The sequence below is a fragment of the Ochotona curzoniae genome, unplaced genomic scaffold (genome assembly GCF_017591425.1).
Source record: "Ochotona curzoniae isolate NIBS_2020 unplaced genomic scaffold, NIBS_Ocur_1.0 contig_2754, whole genome shotgun sequence".
NCBI classification, from domain to species: domain Eukaryota; kingdom Metazoa; phylum Chordata; class Mammalia; order Lagomorpha; family Ochotonidae; genus Ochotona; species Ochotona curzoniae.
Genome location: NW_024465582.1, coordinates 34,797,556 through 34,819,835, shown reverse-complemented (window position 1 = coordinate 34,819,835; position 22,280 = coordinate 34,797,556). Strand labels below are relative to the sequence as shown.

At 44.7% G+C, this 22,280-nt stretch overlaps 1 pseudogene; it reads right to left on the bottom strand.

The window, feature by feature from the left end:
• Window positions 1–1,638: 1,638 nt before the first annotated feature.
• LOC121154402 lies at window positions 1,639–21,446 on the bottom strand (annotated as a pseudogene).
• Between the last annotated feature and the right edge of the window lie 834 nt (window positions 21,447–22,280).

The window sequence follows — 22,280 nt, the reverse complement described above, 5'->3', positions numbered from 1 at the left end:
TCAGATCTCGGCTGTTCCCATCAGTAGCAGCAGCAGCAGCATAGCAGACTACCTGATGAGCGGTGGCGGCACTGGCTACCTGTCCAAGGACGGGCTCACGGCGCAGCAGCTCTTCCCCAGCTCCGACGGCCTCACTTACAACGACTTCCTGATCCTGCCAGGCTTCATCGACTTCACAGCTGACGAGGTGGACCTCACTTCAGCCTTGACTCGGGAGATCACGCTCAAGACACCCCTCATATCCTCCCCCACGGACACCGTGAAGGAGGCCAACATAACCATTGCCATGGCTCTGATGGGAGGCATCGGTTTCATTCACCACACCTGCACCCCGGAGTTCCAGGCCAACGAGGTGCGCAAGGTCAAGAAGTTCCAGCAGGGCTACAAGCCCTACCTTATCACCGGGCTCCAGCAGGGCTGTCAGGATATCGGGGCCCGGAGCCTGTCCAACCTGCACTCCATGATGTACTCAGATAGCTCAAGTTTGAGAAGCGGATCATTTCAGCCCAGCTCAAAGGTGGTGTCCATGGCTTTACTCTTACCAGAAGCGGCTGTATTGAGGGCAGCAGTGGTGGCGCCCATGGTGGTGGCATTGGAGTAGTGCGCCCTCTGGTGCCCATTCAGACACGGCCTCCCTGCATAGTTGAGCTGCCCCCAGATTGCCATTAAGAGCTCCTTGGCCAGGAAAGAGGAAAGAGCAGCTGACCCTAAGGGTTCCGTGACCCATAGCTGAGTATGCCCGCCCCCCTACTCCCTGCCCCAGGGTGGGGGGCCGGACTCTTCTGGGAATGTCTTTAGCTGCCCCTTGGTCAGCCTTTCGCTGGTCCTTGAAAGCATGGCTGGGACCCTGGCTTGCCTATAAAGTTGGTGCCAGGTTTGCGAGCCCAAGATTCTGGATTATTCAGAGGTATGTGTGTCACTTGGCCTATATCCTTGCCCTGCCTTTGTACTGGGTGCTAGGTCTGTCAGCGCTCAGAGTGGACAATCCAGTGGGGCATAGCTTGTTTGGCCCAAATCCTTAGGCTCACAAGCTTGATTGATGCTGGTTCCATGTCACCTGGGGGTAGGGGAGATCGCAGAGCCTGCATCTATTGGCCTTGGCCATTCGCCAGTCTCCACAGTTGGTGTTGCTTAGATGAGCCCCATTGGTGGTGTTCCAGTTGAGCCCTGGTTACCTGGCTCAGGTCATGGCACACTTTTGACAACTAATGCTACTCAGCAAAAAAGTTGGAGTCGTTGGCAGCAAGCCCAGCCATTATAGAATATGACCGCTCTCTGAGCCCTGCAGAGGACATCTGGACCATCACAGAAGGAGGACAGAATAAACTGGAAAACCAACCCCAGCCAAAGGAGGACAACAAATATCTGGGTGAATGCAGACTCTAAGTTTTACTATGTCAGTCAATGGGCATAGAAAGTATTCCTTTATTCAATGAGCTTGACAACATATCAGATCTATCAAAACGACTTATGCAGAACCCTTGGTGTATGCCCTTCCTAAGGACCCTTGCTCGGTCATGAGTGCGAGTGTCCAATCCCTGGGTACTTGGGTGGTTGGGAGAGTGAAAATACCTTCTATTATTACCCCACCACAGACGCAGGAAGGAGAAAAAGAAAATTTGACAATGATAATTACACTCACTTTTGTCCAGTATGCATTCTCTGATGTCTGCTTAGGTCAGATTTTGCGCAAAAAACTTTCCCACACTGGCTACATGCATAAAGTGTTTTCCCTGTTTGGAATCTGTTATGTATGATTAAGGATGAATTATCACTAAAACTTTTTCTGCACTGGCAGCATTCCTAAATCTTTTCACTGTTTATGGATTCTCTGATGTGAGCTTAGATGTCATTTCTGAAAAAAGGCTTTTCTGCACAGTTTACATTCATAAAGCTTTCCCTTGTGTGGATTCTCGGATGTCTGATTAGATTTGATTTCTGGGAAAAAGCGTTGTCACACTGTTTATACTTCTAAGGCTTTTCCCCAGTGTGGATTCTCTGATGTTTGGGTAACAATGACTTTTGACTAAAACTTTTTCCACACTGGCTACATTCATAAGGCTTTTCCCCAGTGTGGATTCTCTGATGTGTGATTAGGTGTGATTTCTGGGAAAAAGCTTTTCCACACTGGCTACATTCATAAGGCTTTTCCCCGGTGTGGATTCTCTGATGTCTGATTAGGGATGACTCCGAATGAAAGGTTTTTCCACACTGGCTACATTCATAAGGCTTTTCCCCAGTGTGGATTCTCTGATGTCTGATTAGATTTGATTTCTGGGAAAAAGCGTTGTCACACTGTTTATACTTGTAAGGCTTTTCCCCAGTGTGGATTCTCTGATGTTTGGGTAACAATGACTTTTGACTAAAACTTTTCCCACACTGGCTACATTCATAAGGCTTTTCCCCAGTGTGGATTCTCTGATGTGTGATTAGGTGTGATTTCTGGGAAAAAGCTTTTCCACACTGGCTACATTCATAAGGCTTTTCCCCAGTGTGGATTCTCTGATGTCTGATTAGGTATGACTCCGAATGAAAGGTTTTTCCACACTGGCTACATTCATAAGGCTTTTCCCCAGTGTGGATTCTATGATGTCTGATTAGGTGTGACTTCTGGGAAAAAGCTTTTCCACACTGGCTACATACATAAGGCTTTTCCCCAGTGTGGATTCTCTGATGTCTGACTAGGGATGACTCCCAATTAAAGGTTTTTCCACACTGGCTACATTCATAAGGCTTTCCTCCAGTATGGATTCTCTGATATCCAATGAGAGATAATTGCTGGTAAACTGCATTTCTCAGCTCAGTACATTCATTTGCCTTCTCTCCAGTCTGAGTGATCTGATCTCTAGTGAGTCCTGACTTCTGACTTATGTTCTGTTTACATTCATTGCACACATAGAAACTTTCTCCCATGTCAGTTCTCTGATTGGTTGCAAGGTAAGATTTATAGCTAAAAGATTTTTTACAGTAGCCACATATACACTGATGTTTTCCTGCTTGTGGTAGCTGATTTACTTTCACATCTGTTTTATAGATAAGAGCTTTCTCACTCTGGAAATGTTCATGCTGTTTCTCTTCTGATTGTGTTTGCTGCTGTGTTCCAAAGTTAGCATTGTTATGGAACATTTTCTGTTGAACCTCAATTTTTTCTCCACAATTGACAGCTTGCTTATAACATGGGTCATTGATGTCAACATTCTCACACATAAAGAGTAACTTCTTTCTGACGAATGGTTTTGCTTTCCCATTGTGTTCAAAAGACCGCTGACAAATGTGCATCTTGTCATGCTGACTGAGATTTTCCTGAATCAGGACGTTTTGCTCAGGGACATCAGAGGAATGCTTTGTTCCAAATGGCATTTCATCAGGCTTCCTAGGAAAAAGGAAGAACACATTTTGAATTGTTTATACTGTATTTCCCTGTACCTTTCAAAAGGCACCCCATCTTGATCTCTCTCCTGGGAGGTGCTTTCCCCCTCTCCTCTTCCAAGTTCACCTCATCACTATGCAAGTAGAAATTCTGTCTGCCTTTCTTTCTGTTTCTTTATTTTATACTAAGGTCAGGAAAGAACCACTGAGCTTTCCTAGTGACATTTGCTCTGGTGTGCAACATGGGGCATGAAAAAAGCTTTGTCTGCCTTTCTTCCAGTGGGATTGACCATTTGAAATCACCCTTGGCACCCCATGGCTCTGCATAAACATGAACACATCCACAAACATCCACACACAATATTTGCCTAGCTATGGCTAAACCTTCAAGTGGATTCTACTTTTAGGCAGATAGGAAACACAGCAGTTTAGGACAAAAAAGGCTCTAATCACAAACTGCCTAGTATGTGCACTTTTTCTATCCCCTCAATTTTTGTTTTGGAAGCCATGCTCTGGGTGTGTGTGTGTTGAAATAATCCTGACAGAGGATTAACAATCCCTACTTTTCTGCATGACTTGAAACTCCCAAGGTGGATCCTGAGTGGTGAACACCTGAAATGGCACCCAAGTTCTGTGCTCCTTTCTCATGCTTCAGGTTGGTTTATCCTCAGTAGAGGAGAGATGAGCCTCCTGGTCTCACAAATTATTTTGCTTGGGTTTGATCTGCTGAAATGACTTATGTTGGTCTTTGAAAGATCCCCTCTACACTTCATAGATGAATTGAAACAAGACTAGTCTCTTTATTTTGTCACTTGTCTCAATTCCACCACCCATGTCCATATGATTTTCCACTTCTGAGACCTGAACAATCATAGCCTTGCAAGGGTACATTTGGAGATGTAGTGTGGTGGGAGGTATTTCCTGGGAGCTTGACAGAACCAATGGGAAATGCCTTACCCACAGGTGTTGCTGCCTTGACAAGAAAGGGTCTGGGGACACATAAAAACCTAAGACCCTTCTGAGAAACATTGATGTCTCTCCCTCCTTCCATTCAATAGTCACCCCATCACCTGGTTATCTCTCAAAAAAAATATTATTTCATTCTCTGTTCTTTCTACATTCAACTGGTCACTTTGTAAACAAGACTTCTGTCTGAAAAAGAAAGAAAAAGAAAGAATGAATGAAACATAGAAAGAATGGGAAGAAGAAGGGAAAGAAGGAATGAAGAAAGAAAGAAATCATACTCTTAAGCTTCTTCTTTCTATAAGTTTCATTTCATATTGTGTTGCTATTATGACCACAAGTAATATGAAACCTCTTTGGCAATGCAACTCTCTTTCAGGTTATTATAATTTTCATAATTACAACTTGCCTGAAGATGATTTCTTGACTTTTCTGATTACCTCCATGCAACTCATTATGTCTGTAGGGATCTGAAATGAGGAAAAAGAGGAACCATATCCATGAATCACTTCTAAGTATTTGCTTTCAAATGTTCAAGGAAAATCAATGTGATTTCTTGGTATTCTTGATACAGCTGGTTTTAATATCAGTATAATGTAGATATTTATAAGCATTAATTATAAACAGTATATCTTCTTTATTAGTGCATTAATGTAAAGTTCAATTACTTGGAGTTGTGTATTCGAATTTATCTTGTATTGGCCACTCTGCTTCAAACACAACTCCTGAGAATGTATCTTGTGTGGTGGCACATGCTGGTTCAACTGACTGGATCATGGAAAAGACAAATGTTTAGTTCTAGACTTATGGTTAAAAAGTGGCAAATTTTGAAAGGCATTGCTAAAATAAATCTGTACGTGGAGACTGTAGATTGCCTGTTTCCTATCAGCTGTCCCATAGGAAAAAAGTTTTAAAAAAAGTGAATGAATTCCAGAATGTTAGTCAACATTGATTGAGCTTCCCTGCCCCCATGTACTAACCTACCTGGTAGTGCCTGGTGTACAGATTTGTCCACTGTCCATGGTGCTGATTCTTGCTCCAATTTGCATATCACATCAGGCTTTGTTATGTAGCACCCTGGGAAAGGAAAATAACGCAGACTTTGTGAAGTCACTCTTGGTCCTACCAATCACTACGCTTTATAAATTCTACTTTCATTTGTCAAGTCTAAAGAAGCATCTTGCTTGGGCATGACAGAATTTTACTCACCCAGGGACAGTAGATTGTTATAGATCTCAAGAATCACATCCCTGTACAGAGTCCGCTGAGTATTGTCCATGATCTGCCATTCTTCTTGGGTAAAGTCCACAGCCACATCTTCAAATGACACCAACACCTATAAAGCACATGTCTCCTCAGTTCTGCATCATTAAATCAGAAAGACTGACAGTGCACTGGAGGTATATGCAATTTGCAACATTTTTTTTGATGCAGTATAGTTCATCTATACAGCATCACAGAACAAAAACACATGAAAATCTATGTCCTGTATTACTTTGCAAATCCAGCACTACAAGAAAATATCCCTTACTCTTGATTCTGTCAAAGATTGTTTTCTGGAAAGATTTTAAGCAACAGCTGCAGGCATTCTTAGAATAAACCTACAAGTGGAAGACATCATTCTGTTTGTCCTGTTATTGCCACAATACTTTTCAAGTAAATTAAATTAAATAGTCATATTAACATACAGCAAACAGATGAACTCAGCGTCTGTAAAACTAAGCTGAGTGTTTCTCAACTGGCATGTTCCCACATACTTCTTTTCTGTAGAATTGCTTCTTTTTGAAAAAAAAATTATTTTTACTGTAAAGTCAGATATATAGAGAGGAGGAGAGACAGAGAGGATGATCCTCCATCCGATGATTCACTCCCCAAGTGACCACAATGGCCAGAGCTGCAACAATCCAACGCCATGAGCCAGGATCTTTTCCAGGTCTGCAACACAGGTGCAAGGTCTCAGGCGTTGGGATTTTGGGCTGTCCTCAACTGCTTTCCTAGGCCAGAAACTGGGAGCTGGAGGAGAAGCTGGGCTGCAAGGATTAAAACTGGTTCCCATACGGTATCCAGGCACATTCAGGGTGAGGACTCTAGACACAAGGCCACCTTGCCAGGCCCAAGAATTGTTTCTTTTTAGAAGGGTGAGATTGAGGCTTTTCTGCCAATTTCTTCTCAGAAGTGGGCTTTTTTTCTAGATCATTTAATTACACGAATAGGAGTAGGAAATGAGTGTGTTCTCTATTAAAAACCATAAATTGAGAACAGAATCTGTATCCACAGTTTCACTGGCTGTCGATTCTTCATCTGGAAGTAGAGATGCATACTGCAATGTATCCTCACATCTGGACATGATAATCTCCAATACAGTTACTATACATCCCTCCTAAATGAAAAGCTGCAATACAAAATCCACAACAAGTAGCAAAATAGAAATTCACAAAGCCATGATGTTCTCAAGAGGATTTCCTAGTCCAACCGTTGTGAGATGCTCTTAGTCCCGCTACTCCAATTGTAATGAAATCTCTCCAGAATCCACTGGCTGCTACGGTCCATCTTAGAGCCTCCATCTGCCGTGAAACTCACTGCCAACATTGGCTGGAGTACTTGATCAATCTGTTCTCTCTTTTGTCCTCTGCAATGCTAACAGGTGTCCTCTGGATCATCCAGTATACTGCCTTAACCTCCATGTGCACCTGAATAGGCTGTCCACTGCTCTGAGACTGAGGAGGCCCAGCTCTGACACAAGCACTCCGCGCTCAGACCACGGAAACTGTAAATCTCCATCGTTGGGGTTCTGAGTGCAGTGACTCAGTCAGTAGTGAATCGCCAAAGAACCCTCATCTGAGGCCATCCCAGACCTGATTCTTCTGTGTGCTTGCCAATATAGGGTCCAACACAGTTCATCAACCAAATCAGCCAGGCACATGTTGGTATTTGCAATTGCTGGGTCAGGTTTGTCTCGAGTCCTATGTATTACAGAAACCACTGGGTGTTAGAGCCCAGCCCAATCCTGCCCACAACATACTCGCCCTTCACGTAAATAAGTGGGAAATGCAGGGTACTTGGAGTAACCCACAATAACCCACACCAGGTACAACCCTTACACTCTGGTTCCTGTGCTTGCCAGTATGCAAAGCTGACTGGTCCCATCAGTCCTATGTCTCAATCAGCTATCTGATGTGTCAATAGGCATGAAGTCCACTTACTCACAAACAGCATCCCTACCCAGTCCACATGGGTGCAGTGAGTGCCACAATGTGCTAGCCATGCTTGTGCCTGACAAATTTTTCCCCCATACCAACATCTGCCAGCAGATGCTGGGACAAATCCTGACACACCCACACCAACTCTGGCTTAATCATGTACAGAAACTACATTAGGCCCAGCCTTGTTTTTCTCTGAGCAAGCTCACATGTAGACCATCAGATGGCCCAGCCAGGTCTGCACCAATCCCAGCACTAATGCTCACCAATGAGAGTAGGGAGATGCAAGCAGCCCCCTCTCTGGGACAATCCCTACCACCCCTCAGATTTCATACATGTTGGTTGGGTTTTGTGCCTCAGTCTGGCACAACCTGCCTCACCTTAGCATTTGCCAACCTGGCCAGGCATGGCACAATCCCAATCATAGCTCATGCAATTTGTCCCAACAGAGAAGTTATCCAAGCTTCTCCATCAAGATCTCTTCCAATGTCAAGTCTCATGCACACCAGTGGATCCATGGGCCAGCCATACTTACTCCACCTTCTGTCCCACAGAAACAGTGGCTTTTTCTGACAGGTCCCCAGCCATTGCAGCCCATTCTGGAGTGAACCAGTGGATGAAAGATCTTTCTCTCTTGTCTCTCCTGCGCTCTCTACATTTGACTTTCCAATCAGAATAAAAAAGAAAATACATTATACAAATTGTACCAAAACAATGGCATTATAAGCCAATTTGCACTCATCAAAATTGTACTCGTACTTACACATTACAGCTCCCTCAGTGTGGGATGGTCTTAGGAATTTCTTCACCAAAATTATTAGAGTTTGGACATCAAAATTACTAGAGTTACAGGACAAGCACAATTTAATTTGCATCAGTCACAAATTAAATAACAATTGATTACATTATAGTATGACTCAACTTAAATGTTCTCATGTGGGCATCAATAATAGCCTACCTGACCATGACCTGAGGCATGGCTTCCAGACATGTGTGTTGAACATGACCTGTGACAAGACTGGAGGTTCTAAAGGGACAGACATGTCTTCTACTCAATTAGTGTAATTGTTGGGTGGAAAGGAAGACAGGGAATGCCCTTCTGCAGCCCCCTTTCCTAGTCTATATGACTTGTGCTTCCTTTACAATAAATGGATAGGTTCTATCAGACTGTCCCCAGTGGTGCTTGCAGCTGAAGAACACTGACACTTTAACCCCTTGGTGGTCTTTAGGCTGGTTGGCAGGAAAAAACCCATTAGATGCAAAAGCAATAAATACTGATTCCAAAATGAAGAGACTACACAGACAGTTCTACAAACAAAATAACCAAAAGACGAATTAGCATAAGAGGATTCCCAGCAGGACTTAGTAGGTGAATGAATGGGTAATCACTTTATACCCATTTAATGTCCCTCATTCACAAAGAGAAAATGAAATTAGGCATTACTGATCTAAGTGTTTAATGATGAAACTAATATTAGAAATGGTACTCAAGGACTGCCTATGTTGTTAACCTTCTCACAGACTTTGGAACCAGTACAGGGTTATCAGCGGGAAGAAGCAGGGAGCATGTCAGTGTTTTCATGGTCTGCCTCTGTTTCCCTTCAAAGCTGCAACTAGATGTGTGGACTAAACTGTTGCATGCTGGACTGAGTTTCCCATATGGGTGCAGTCATGTCCAGGGTGTTCCACTTCTAATCCAGTTTCCTGCTTTTGCCCAGAGAAAGCAACAAAGGATGGATCAAGTCCTTGGGCACCTGTACACATGTGGGAGACCCAAGAGTCTCCTGGCATTGGATTGGCTTAGCTCTTGCCACTGAGGCCAATAGGGAGTAAAGTTACAGTGGAAACATCTCTAGATCTCCCTCCCTCTTCTCTGCAACTTTGCAATCCAAATCAAAACCAAAGATAATGCAACAGGGGTCAGCCCTGTGGTTTAACAAATAAAAGTCACTGGCATCCCACATGGACATTGCTTCATATCCCGAATGCTGCACTTCTGTTCATATGCCAGACAAGGAAGTGGAGGATGGCTCAAGCACTTGGCTTCCAGTAATCAAGTTGGAGTCCTGGACAAGTCTCCTGCCTCCTGGCCAAACTTGCTTGCCTCTGATGATTCTGGTTATTTGAGGCGTGAACCAGCAAATGGGAGATCTCTCTCCACCTCTCTCATTTTTAGTAGTTCTATTTTCAAATTAAAAAATCTGAAACAAAACAGAATAAGCTACCCAGCAACAGGAAATGGCATTGTGGAATAGCAAGTTAACTACTATCTGCCTCACTGACAATGCGGCTCTGAGTCAATGTGAATTGCAAACAGTGAAGGATGCCTCAGGCACTTGGATGGGAGACTCATGGAAGACTCAGATGGACCTCCTGGTTCTTCTGTGACATGGTCCAGCCCTGACCATTGTGACCATCGGGAGAATCAATCAGCAGAGAGCAGACATATCTGTCTGTCTCTGTCTCTCTCCTTCTCTTTTTCTTCAAGTCCAACTGTATAATATACAAGGAAGTAAATAAATAGACTAAACAAATAAGTAGGATTCATTTAAATCTTTAGTACAAGAACATGTAGCATATTTCATTCTCCACAAATTTCTGTAACAGCTCATGAGTATAGTGCAGCCTCCAAGTGTAGGTAGGCATCAAACTATTTCAGCAATTCCACTAAAGCAAACCTGAAAAGTTAAGAAATAAATAACATTTTTTGTATATTGGAAACTTCTACTACTGCCAAATGCTGAGTGTTTCTTTTCAGGTAGGTACTACATAATTTTCATTACATCATGTATAGAATCAATAAACACTACTGCAAACTTGATATCCTGCAATCATTAACAAATTCTTATTTTCAATTTGAATCATGTCATAATAATCATGTCTTGTTACTACATCAAAAAACCTGAAGAGAAAGTTTCAATCAGCTTTGACAGCTCCAGTGTCTTAGTTATGACAATTTTGCCCTCTTTCCCTCTAATATGCTGTTTTCATTTCAGCTTAAAACCATTGTAAAGGTCCTAAAACACAATGTAAAACAAGCTGAGAAGGAAACAACTTACTGAAGGGGTGCTTGTGTTCTCCAGCCTTGGAAGCATGTAGCCGGCTGCAGGGCTGCACCTGCAACAGAAGGTGGAGAGAGGGAGTGATGACCTGGTCTTGCCTGTTCCTAGTCTCTTTAGCAGTCCATACTGTGCTAAGCAATGTCAGGACAGGAAGCAGACACAATGGCAGGAGAAGCAAAAGCAATCAGCTTCCCTGGGCAAGAATAGTGCTTTACCAATGATGACAAGTGCCAGGAAGGCTTCCTTGAGACAGTATCAGCAATTACAATAGTTGACAGTTGTCAGAAGCCATGTACTGTAGACACACTGAAGCCATTTTGAAGATAGAACTATGGGCCAGTGGAAAACCCCCAGCTGGCTAAATGCTTGGGAAAGAAGTTATGAAACTAATCACACGCTTAGCTTCAATTGTTTGTAGCAACTGTATTAGAATGTGATTTATGCTGTACCTACCGACATCATGTTACTGATTACCTATGCTATTGTTGATATGCTGGTTACTATGGTTGATATGGTGGCTGCTCAAGAACAATCGGTCTGGAGACCATGACTTGCGTCCTAGTTTCTCCTTTCCTCCCTGAGCCTTAGTTACTGAAGAATATAAAAACCTTCAACTAAAATCAAAAAACTGACAGCCTGATCAGATGTCCTGTCTTGCTGTCCATTCTTCGTGTCACTTGTCCCCCAATCTCTCATAGGTGGTTGCGACCCCCGTTGACTGTCCTGCTGGACAGGACAGACAGTGATTAAACTTAAGTTACAACTTGGTTAATGCTTTATTATTGCATTATTCACAATAACATCACTGGGTTCGGTGATGTAGCCTAGTGGCTAGAATCCTCACCTTCAATGCACAGGGATCGCATATAGTCACAGGTTTATATCCTGGCTGCTACATTTGAATTTCAGCTCCCTGCTTGGAGCCTGGGAAAGCAGTCAAGGATGGCCCAATACCTTGTGATCCTGTACCCACATGGATGACTTGGAAGAAATGCCTGGCTTCTGGCATCAAATTGGCTCAGCTGTGGCCACTGTGGCTACTTGGAGAATGAACCAGCAGATGCAAGAGCTTTCTCTGTATTTCCTTTCTCTAACTCTGATTTTACAAGCAAAACTATTATTATCTTAATAACAACAGTACAAATAATAAGGTCACCGCCAAGCACTAACTTATTTTCTCAACAATTATTCTTGAAATTACAAAATACCATAGAAAAATACCCTAGTGCCACTAAAATTTATGCTCCAGAAAAATACTTGGGTGGTGTTCAGTATTTCTGTTTCTACAGGTGAGCTGCATAGGATTCCATGTAAGGACTTCCATGAGAACACTTCTTGCTGTTGATACTAAAAACTGTAGAAAGCAAACACCTTTCAATCAGAGTACTTTTGTCTACACCTATATATGAAAAATGGATATAATACACATTTATTCCATACAGCTTTCTAGTAATTCTTCCAAATACAAGTTCTTATGACTTGGATGGCACTTCTCAGCTCCTAAACCCTCAATCACACTTGACTTTGCCACATTATTTACCTTAGCCCATAGGACATCCATAAATATGACAGCAACATAGTTGACAAGTGTTTTTGCTTAACTCATCAAGTAGCTACAATAAGGCAATAGCCAGAAAAACCATCAGAGTTGCAGGAGTGAATGGCATGATACAGGAGGATGGGCTGTTGCTTGGAAGAGAGTACATCTGATCCCCAAATGCCTTGTTTTGGGCTATAGGCCGTGTAACATTTCTAATGCAGTACCCTGCTACTGTGTCTGGAACACAGTGGGTGGGTTCCAAGAACACCCTGGGAAGCCTAGATGCATTCCTGCTGCTGGACTAAGCATGGCAAGCCCTGGCATTTTGGGAGTGAATCAACCAGTCATGGGACATCTCACTCCTTCCTGCAATCTACCTTTCAAAGAAATATAGTTATAGAAATAATCAGAAAAAATACACTGCATCTAAAATTACATATTCTAAGTTGATCTGTGGATACATCCTGGTGAGTAACAAAGAATGACATTTCACATTCAATGCAGAGAACTTCACACAGACACTTCTACACTGGAAATTGTCACAGGTACTTGGGTACTCTACTTCTTTCCTCTCCTCTTCTTTCTTTTTTTAAGGTTTATTTTATTTTTATTGGAAAGTCAGACATACAGAGAGGAGGAGAAAAAGAGAAGAAGATATTCCATCAGATGATTCACTCCCCAAGCAGCTACAATGGCCAGTATGAGCTCATCCAAAGCAAGGAGCCAGGAGTTTCTTCCAAATCTCCCATGCGGGTGCAGGGTCCCAAAGCTTTGGGCTGTCCTTGCTAGCTTTCCCAGGCCACAAGCAGAGAGCTGGAAGGGAAGCAAGGCTGCCTGGAACTGGTACCACTATGCGATCCCGGGCATGAAAGGCGAGGACTTTACCACTGTTATTGTGCTGGGCTCCTTGTCATCCTATTCTTAAAAGGACAAACACAACATATTACATTTTCCTAAAGGCTCTTGCACCTGAAGCAATCATTGTAATTCATGTAATTTGTATGTAACCGTCCTTTACTCTTACATTTATATGCATGCCAACATACATATATACAATATAGCCTATAGAGGAAAATCAAGTTTAGTGTGGATTGGAGCTTGACATACTTAAAGACACTTAAAAATTTTGAAATAGATCATTCCATCCTTTTACACTGCCAAAATCATCTTGGTAGAACTTGACATAAAATGTATACATTATTTTTCAAGCTCATTGTGTTTCAAGTGTCATCATTACCACAATCAACTCTCAATTGTTTTCATCTTCTAAAAACTGTTGGAATTGACATAGCGGTAAAGTTTCTGCTTGGGATCAACACAACCCAGAGTGCCTCCTTTGAATCCAAGCAGCATGCCTGATTCAATTTCAGCTGCCTGCACAAGTCCACCAGGGACATCACTAAAATGTGAAGTTGAATTTGACACTTTCAGCTATGTTCAACACTTAGATTTAACACACAACTTCCAACTATTCATCATTATTTAACTGTCTTAAATAAAAAATCGTAAACATAGTGGTTCATGCTTCCCCCAAACACACAAGAGTCAAGATGAGTCAAGCCAAAGCTAGCAATGAGGAATTCTATCCATGCTCCCATAGGAATGGTTAGAAACCCATGGGAGGCTGGGCTAATTTTACTGTCTATCCAGCAACAATAAAATGAAGCTGCTAATTACAAGTAGCCAAATCCTTAACTAGCACACTTGATAATCAATACGGGCTCAGTAGCTCCCAGGTTTAACTGAATCAACCATGGTACAAGAATGTGCCTAGTGAAACAGCTTCTGAATACTCTCTCCATGCTTGTGTCCTTTCCTCTAAAATGAAAACATACCAAAAGATGGCACCAGCATCCTGTAGTTGAGCATCCACCTGCAGTGCTGCCTTGAGTTCAGCTGCTCCACTTTAATTCCAGCTCCCTGCTAATGACTAGGAAAGCAGCAAAAGGATCCTCTAAGTCCTTGGACCACCATTTGTAAACTAAGAATAATTATTCCAATTGTAAAATGCATGCCATGAATGGGATATGAAAAGTAAAAAGCATGAAAAATATTGCCATCAATATCAAAAACAAAAGCAAAGGCCAGCATTGTGGGAAACGTATAAAACTGTCAACTACAACACCAATATCCCATATGGAATCAGCCCTTGCACTTCCACCCAACTCTCTGTTAATCACCTGGCAAGAGCAGTGCAAGATCATCCAAGAGCCTGGGCCCTGATCACCCATACAGAAGACCTGGAGGAAGCTACAGGCTCCAGGACTCAACTGGGTCCAGTGCTGCTCATTTGGGCCAAAGAGCGAGTGAGCCATTAGACTGAGGATGTCTGTCTCTTTCACTTTGCAACTTTCCCTTGAAAATAAACAAATGTAGATTTTTTTTAAGGTTTACTCATTTATTTGAAAGTCAGAAAGAACGAGAGATGTTCCATCTCCTCCTTCACTCCATATGGGGTATTTCCTGCTGGTCCAGACAAAAGCAAGGGAATTAGAGCTTCCTCTGGTGTCCCAAGGGAGCAGGGACCCAAGCACCTGGGACACTTTATGCTGGTTTCCCAGATGTATTAGTGAGGTGCAGAATTGTAGGTCAAGTAGCCAGATCTTGAACTGGCACCCGTAACACGTAGTAGCTTGACTGGCTGTGCTACCACATTACCAGAAAAACATCTTTTAAGCAATCAAAAACACCAAACATCAGACAGAACCAGGACTAAGTCACCCCAAGGGACAGAGGTAAGAGAGGCCAAGACCTGAAATGACAAAGGCTTTTTTCTCACTTAGGCATTCAGTTTATACCATTCATATTCAAATTGAATCTTTGCCAGAAAATGAAGTTGTCAAGAATGGTCTTTGCTTTCCATGAGATCACTGAATAATCTTAGATTGCATGCAGGAGAATAAAGATGTCACATCCAACTCATGGCACAGTATTCCTTCATTATTGAGCAAACATAAAAGCACAAGGACATGACAGACAATGAGCTCTGGGAAGCAGCCTGCTTGCACTTCACAGGGAGATGCACTCAGCAGCTTACCCACATTCCCAGGCCTTGGGGATCACTCTCGCTGAGGACACATTGCCCAGGAAGCTCATCTCACTGATTGAAGGAATCTTATGGAGCCAGAAATATGACAATGTGATTTTGGGAACTCCTCACAGCCTAGAGTGTCTCCTCCCTGTTTGTCTTCACTTCTGCAACCACACATTCGAAACCAAGTGAAGGTGGTGACCACTGGGATTTTCTTTGATCACTTCTAACTGGTCCTGTTTGCTACAAAGAATGTTGAAATTCAACGAATCAGAAAGAGAAGGGTATATTGAGGGTCATGTACACTTTCCAATGGGGATCACAAACTGAGAACATTCTGATGAAATATCTGAACTTTGGTTAGGGAAAAGGAGATGTATTAAGACTTTTGAAGCTTAATTTGGTTTTGTATATTTACTGTGTTGAGAGACAAAGGCAGACCTCTTCATCCACTATCTCACTTCCCTCATGCCTGCAACTGACAAGGCTGAAACCCCAGACAAAGAATAAATTCGATTTCCATACAGCTTCTCAAACCCTAAGCCACTGTCTGTTGCCTCTCAGCCTGTGAATTGGATGCGTACTGCATTTACACAGAAGTGAAACCAGGCATTCTGACAGACACACAGGAGCCCCAATGTCATCTTAACCACCCTTACATACACTCCCACAGGGCATTGATTTCTTCCTGTGGTGTGTCAGTCAGGGAGGTATTCACTGCTTTTTTCTCAACACTTTTAAAGAGCTAATGGCTATTTTGTGGAAAGAAATAAGACAAAATACCCCTCTGCCAGCTTTGCACACTCCCCCCAGGTTCTCACATGTGCCGGTTGCTCAACTCAGAACCCTAACCATAGAGAGAATTACAGATTCCAAGGTCTGACAATGGAGTGCCATGTGTCAAACCTGAGCCTCCTCGGTGGCTTAGATGGGGCAGTGGACAGGAGCACATGCAGGCTATGGCAGTCCATCGGAATCTGCAGAGGACATCTGGTACCACAACAAAGGATGGAAGGTAGAGCAAATCGATCTTCTGCCACAGCCTTGTGTTGGCAGTAATGATAGGGGCAAATGGAGGCTCTAAGATGGACTATGTCAGCCAGTGGATTCTGAAGAGATTTCATCACACTTACAATGGCGAGATTGGCAGCAATTCAGAACTGTTAAACTATCAAAACCACTTGAGCAGAGCCCTTGGAGCATGCCCAGGTTGTGAACCTGGGGATGGGTGGGAGTTTGGGTGGGGCTTTTCCCTTCATCTCCCCCCCTTACTCTAGATACAGAGAACAAAATAATAGTAATGTGGAAACAATGGTCTGGTCAATTTTCCTGTAGCCTTCGACCCTTTGTGCCATAAACAGTAATGTAATGATTATTAGGTTAAAATAAAATTTTAAAAAACCAAAAAAGACAAATTACTGAAGTTAAATGAATTGTATTTTGGGGAAAATAGATTGTGTTGCAATAGTTCAGGGCAGCCCCTGATCTGAAAGTAGAGATATGTACTGCGTTGTATCCTCACATCTGGATGGATAGTCTCTATTACACAGTTACTATACATCCCCTTAGATGAAAAGTCACAAAACCATATCTACAATAGGAAATAAATAGAAATTTACATTGCCATAAAGATAAATAACATGCTACTCAATGACTAATGAGTCACTGAAGAAATGAAAAAGGAAATCCAGCTAAAAGATGGACTCCCATGAAATTGTTAAATATATCTTGACAATAAGATGCTGGACTCTCTACCATGGTCCATACTCACAATGGAGGACTTATGACTGCTGATGAGGAGCTATACTATAGTAATAATATAGGGGAAATCATTTTGTGGGGAGGAGACTTGGGGACAGGGTAAGGCAAATCCCAGAAACTTTGGAACTTTATCATAAAATAATACTTATCTTTATAATCAAGGAAAATTGGGGACAAAAGTGAGCACTTGGCACTGAGGTAAGAGTTTTGGCCATGTAGGGGTTTATTCCCTGCCTTAGTGCTCTCTCTTTTTTTTTGGACAATCTTGACATAGTTGACTAGGGTAAGAAGGTTCAAGGGCTACAAGAAAGTGGATAATACTAGTATGTTTTCCATATTGTTACCTTCATGTTTAAAGGGGGGTATTAAGGGAGAAGGCCCACCCAATTTCCCACCCTCCCCAGGTCCCCCATGTAGGGCATGCTCTGATGTTCTTGCTCAAGTGGTTTTGATATTAACAACAGTTGCTATGAATCGCTTCCAATCTTGCCACTCCAATCACTATGAGGTCTTTGAAAAATCCACTGATTGACATAGTCCATCATAGCTTAGATGGTTGGTTGAACTCTTCTGTATTCTCTCTTTTCTTCATCAGGGTTCTAAGTCCAGCATTTAGATTAGGAAGATCTCCAAAGAAACTTCTTGTATGTGCTAGCAAGTACAAGGCCTGGCACAGTCCATCGCCCCAATCAACTGGTAGTTGCAATTGCTGGCTTGGTTCTGTTTTCACTCCCGACTTCCACTGGAACCAATGGGTGTTGCAGTCCAGCCTGGTGCTGCCCAGCACATACTTGGCCCTCACATAAACCAGTGGGAGCTGCAGCCTAGTTGGAGCGACCCACAATAACCCCCACCAGACCCGCCCCCTACCCTGGTTTGCCAGTACTGTAGCAGTAATCCAGTCTGTCCCACACCCCATTCCACCCCAGCCACTATCTTAGTTTTATGTCCTCCCATGGAAGTGGCCACCCAAGAGGGATGAGCCCACTATTTCCCTCCCAGGCCTCTCCCACTCCCAGATTGCAGCTGAAGCTGTGGCTAAGCCCAAACAACCCTCGCCCACTCTAATTTTGTTTGCACCAGTAGGAATAAACAGCCCAGCCCGGCTTTTCCCTGATCTAGCCCACATGAGGCACACAGGTGTGGTAGCTCTGCGTAGTCTGGCCTGCCCCCATACCAGCCTATGCTCTCCTGTGGGAGTAGCTGTGCAGCAAAGGAACCTCCCTTATTCCCCTGCTGACTCTGCCCCTTTTTTTCTTGTTCTCACCTGTACTGGTTGGGCACTGCAGTCTGTTCCGGTACAGGCAACCTCACCTTGCATTCCGTATTGTGCACTAGTCTTTGTTGCAACCAAACCTGGGTCGACCCACACTGGTGCCTGGATTTGCCAGTGGATGATGTGGACAGATTCAGCCTGGTCTTGCCCCCACGTCTGCCAATTGTATGCCAGTGGGTAGCTTTCCATGGCCTCTTCTGGGCTGCTTCCTATCATTTTCTTGCGCTTACCTGCCAAGTCTGTGTCCTGCCAGAGGAGTTGCCCAGGCTCCTCCATCAGAACCTCTCCCAATGCCAGGTTTCATGCTTGCCAGTGGGTCCATGAGCCAGCACTACTCAGTCCACCTCCTGTTACAGCAGGAATTGTGGCTTTTCCTGACTGGCCTTCAACCCATTCTGCTTCTTGCTGTTGGATGTTCCAGCCCAGCCAAGGTTTATTCATACCCACATATGGCTCACACATGGCTCAGTAGGGGTTTGAGACCTTGTTAGTCCATCGCACATCTGCCCTGGTCCTCCAGGACACCAGGGGGTGTTGGGGTCTGGCCCGGTTCGGTGCATCCAATCCCAGTGCACACTTGTGCCAAGGGAGACTACAACTGTTTCCAGATCAGAATGCAGCCCCCCTTCCAGGCCACATGCCTCTTGGTGGGAACCTCAGCCCAGCTATGGTTGTCCCCTTAGCTCCCCAACCGGGTCTGTTCCCAGCCATAGATCACTTGCCTGCCAGTGGATGCTCTGACTTAGCTTGGCATAGCCCCTCACCTGTCCAAACTCTACCTTAGACACTGTGGTTTAGCGTCACTGGCTCACACAGACCAGTAGGTACAAGAGCCTAGCTCAGCATGACTTATGCTCATTCCTGGTTTCTAGTTTTACTTGTGGGCTAAGGTTTGCTCAGTCGTGCCTGATCTACCCTGTTCCATTACCAGTTGACACATTAGCCAGCTGTTGAAGCTACTTTTGCAGGACAAGCCCCAAGCCATAGCTTCTGCATGGACTGGTATTTGGTGGTCAGCATTGTTAGTGAATACAAGTTATACAAAGGAAGAGTTACTGCCTGTTTCAGGTCCAAGAAGCACAATGAGTTCAACCTGGAGCTAACTAAGTAGCGACTCAAAGAACCAAAACCCCAGAGTTCCCCGGCTGGGCGGCCAGCAGGCAGAGCCTGACACCAAATGGCACTGGCCATCCGGGGACAGCTCACCATGTGCACATGGCGGCTGTAGTCTGGGATCCAGGCATGAGACGCCCCGTCCTGAGACCCACCAGCAGCCGGGAGACTGCTGGAAGTTTAAATTCCCAGGCCCAAGGTCACGCCTCTCCCAAGTCCCATTCACAGCCCTATGAAGGCAGCGGGTGTGTCCCGGACCTGCGCAGTCCCAGAGACCTCCCTCCTCGGTCTACTCACCTTGAAGGGAGCAGCCCCCAGAGCCCAGCAGGCCAAGGAACAGCTCAGCATGTGCACATGGTGGCTTGGTCTGGGATCCAGGCATGAGACGCCCCGTCCTGAGATCCACCTAGTGCTCTCTCTATAGAGAGAGACTATAGATGACCTGACTCATCCCTCTAAAATTCATGGGGACACTTAACCCAATCATGAGAACTTGAGCAGTGGGGACAGGTGGCACCATACCAGAAGTCCTCAGGATAAATCAATCCAGGCAACTGGTGCCTTAATGGTATAGTGCTCAGGTTCTTCTTTTCTAGGAGTTATTTATTTTTATTACAAAATCAGAAATATAGAGAGAGGAAGACACCAAAAGAAGATCTTCCCTCCAATGATTCATTTCCCAAGAGGCCACAACAACCAGAGCTGAGCAGACAAGACGGCAGGAGACAGCTACCAGATCTCCCAAGAAGGTGCAAGGTCCCACGGCATTGGGCCATCCTGGGCTGCTTTCCCAGACAACAAGCAGGGAGCTGCATGGGGACTGGAGTGGCCAGCATTAGAATGGGTGCACATATGGGATCCCTGCTTGTTCAAGGCAAAACCTTAAACACTAGGCCACTGTGCCAGGGACGGCTTTTTTTTTTTTTAAAGATTTATTTTATTTTTATTGAAAACTCACATATATAAAGAGAGTAGTAGAGACAGAGAGGGAGATCTTCCATCTGCTGATTCACTCCACAAGCAACCAAATGTCTGGAGCTGAGCTGAAGCCAGGAGCCTCAAGCCTCTTGCAGGTTACCTATGCTGATTCATGCTCACAGGGCCTTGGACTAGCAACATGTGCTTACCCAGGACACAAGCAGGGAGCTGGATAGGAAGTGGGGTCATCAGCATTCAAACTGGCGCCCAAATGAGATCCAGGTGCACTCCAGGCGAGGAGTTTAGCTGCTAGGCTACAGCTCCCATAACCTCAAAGACCTCCTCGGGTTCCCCTACAGAAGGCCCTTCAGGTTAGTCCCTGCTGCGCCCCCTTGACTTGTCTACAAGCTCGCTGAGCCACCCCAGTCCTCTGCCAAGCACAACGCCATCACCAGATGCTGCCCCCCAACCTGAGATGAAACTGTGAGATTAGCAAAACTGTTCTAACTACTGGAGTCTGAGCTGCTCTGATATCAGAAACCAGAAAATTGCCCGAGACCCTCAGGAGGAGCTAACCAAGACAGGAGCTGGGGGCTAGAGATGCTGTCTCTCATCGGAAAAAAAAAAAAAAAGAAAAGAAATCTGGGCCCATAGTAAAATACATAAATAAATAAATGCAAATGAGGGCCCGATGCAGTATTTTAATGGTGAAAGCCTTGCATACACGGGGATCCTGTACAGGAAGCAGAGCACGTCCTGGCTGCTCCACTTCCCATAAAACTCCCTGCTTGTAGTCTGGGAAAACATTAGCGCACATTAGCCTTGGGACCCTGCAACAGCCTCAGGTTGCATGGGAGATGTGGAAAAAGATCCTGGCTCCTGGCCTCAGATCGGGTCAGCTCCAGCCATTGCGGCCTCTTGGGGACTGAATCAGCGGATGGAAAACATTTCTGTCCCATTCTCCATAAAACTGCCTTTCCAATAAAAAAAAAATCGTCACATTTTTAAAAGAAAAAATAAATAAATAAAAACAATCAGGATGTTTGAACATGAAGTTCAGATTTTCCCTGATCATCCCCCGCCCCCTCACTGCACAGTTTGGAAAGCGGGAGTCCTAAGGTTCGGGGTCAGTGCTGCAGAGTCCCGGCCCCCGGCCCCCGCCCGCCCCGGGCCTCGGAGATGCGCTCACACACTCACCCTTCCCGCCTGCTGACCAGTCGGGTGTCCTCCAGAGGCTCCTGCGGGGAGGGAGCTCACAGGGCAGCGCTGGCTCAGCCACCTGGGCCTTCCCGGGGAACGACCAGGGACGCGGCTATGGCGGCTCCAGGAAGGAACACCCCGCACTGCCTGGGCGCGCACAAACATTGAGTACTATGGCGTCAGAGGACGCACAGCCAATCAGAATTACACTGGGCAAGAGGGCGGACCCTTGGGTTTCTGGAGGGCGGGGGAGTAGGGGGCGGGGCTTCACCTGAAGTCTGAAGAGCCCTCATCTCCTGCAGCTTGAGCCTTCCAACAGCAGGGGACGCTGTCACCGCACAGATAAATCCACCTGGTCTGTCCTTCACTCCCTCCTTGTTAGCAATCCTGTTAAAGTCTGGAATCCCTAAAAATGGGTGACAATCCCCAAAATGAGTTACAATTCACTGAATGTTCAATAGATTCTGGGACTTCTCTTTCTATTGGCTTTGTGTCATTAGCTCATTTCACTTTTTAAAATACAGAACTGAAATATACTTGAAAATAGAGTACAAATAAGGGCCCGACACGATAGCCTAATGGCAAAAGTCCTTGCCTTCCATGTGCCAGGATCTCATATGGGCACCATCTCCTACCCTGGCTGTGCTGCTTCCCATCCAGCTCCCTACTTGTAGTCTGGGACAGCAGTGAAGGCTTCCAAAATGCTTGGGGAGCCTACATCCATGTGGGAGACTTGGAAGAAGCTCAGGTTCCTAGTTTCAGATCAGCTCAGCTCCAGCTGTTGTGAGTCAGTGCCCTCTCCCCCCCAAAAAAATGGATTCAGTGGATGAAAGATCTCTCTCTCTCT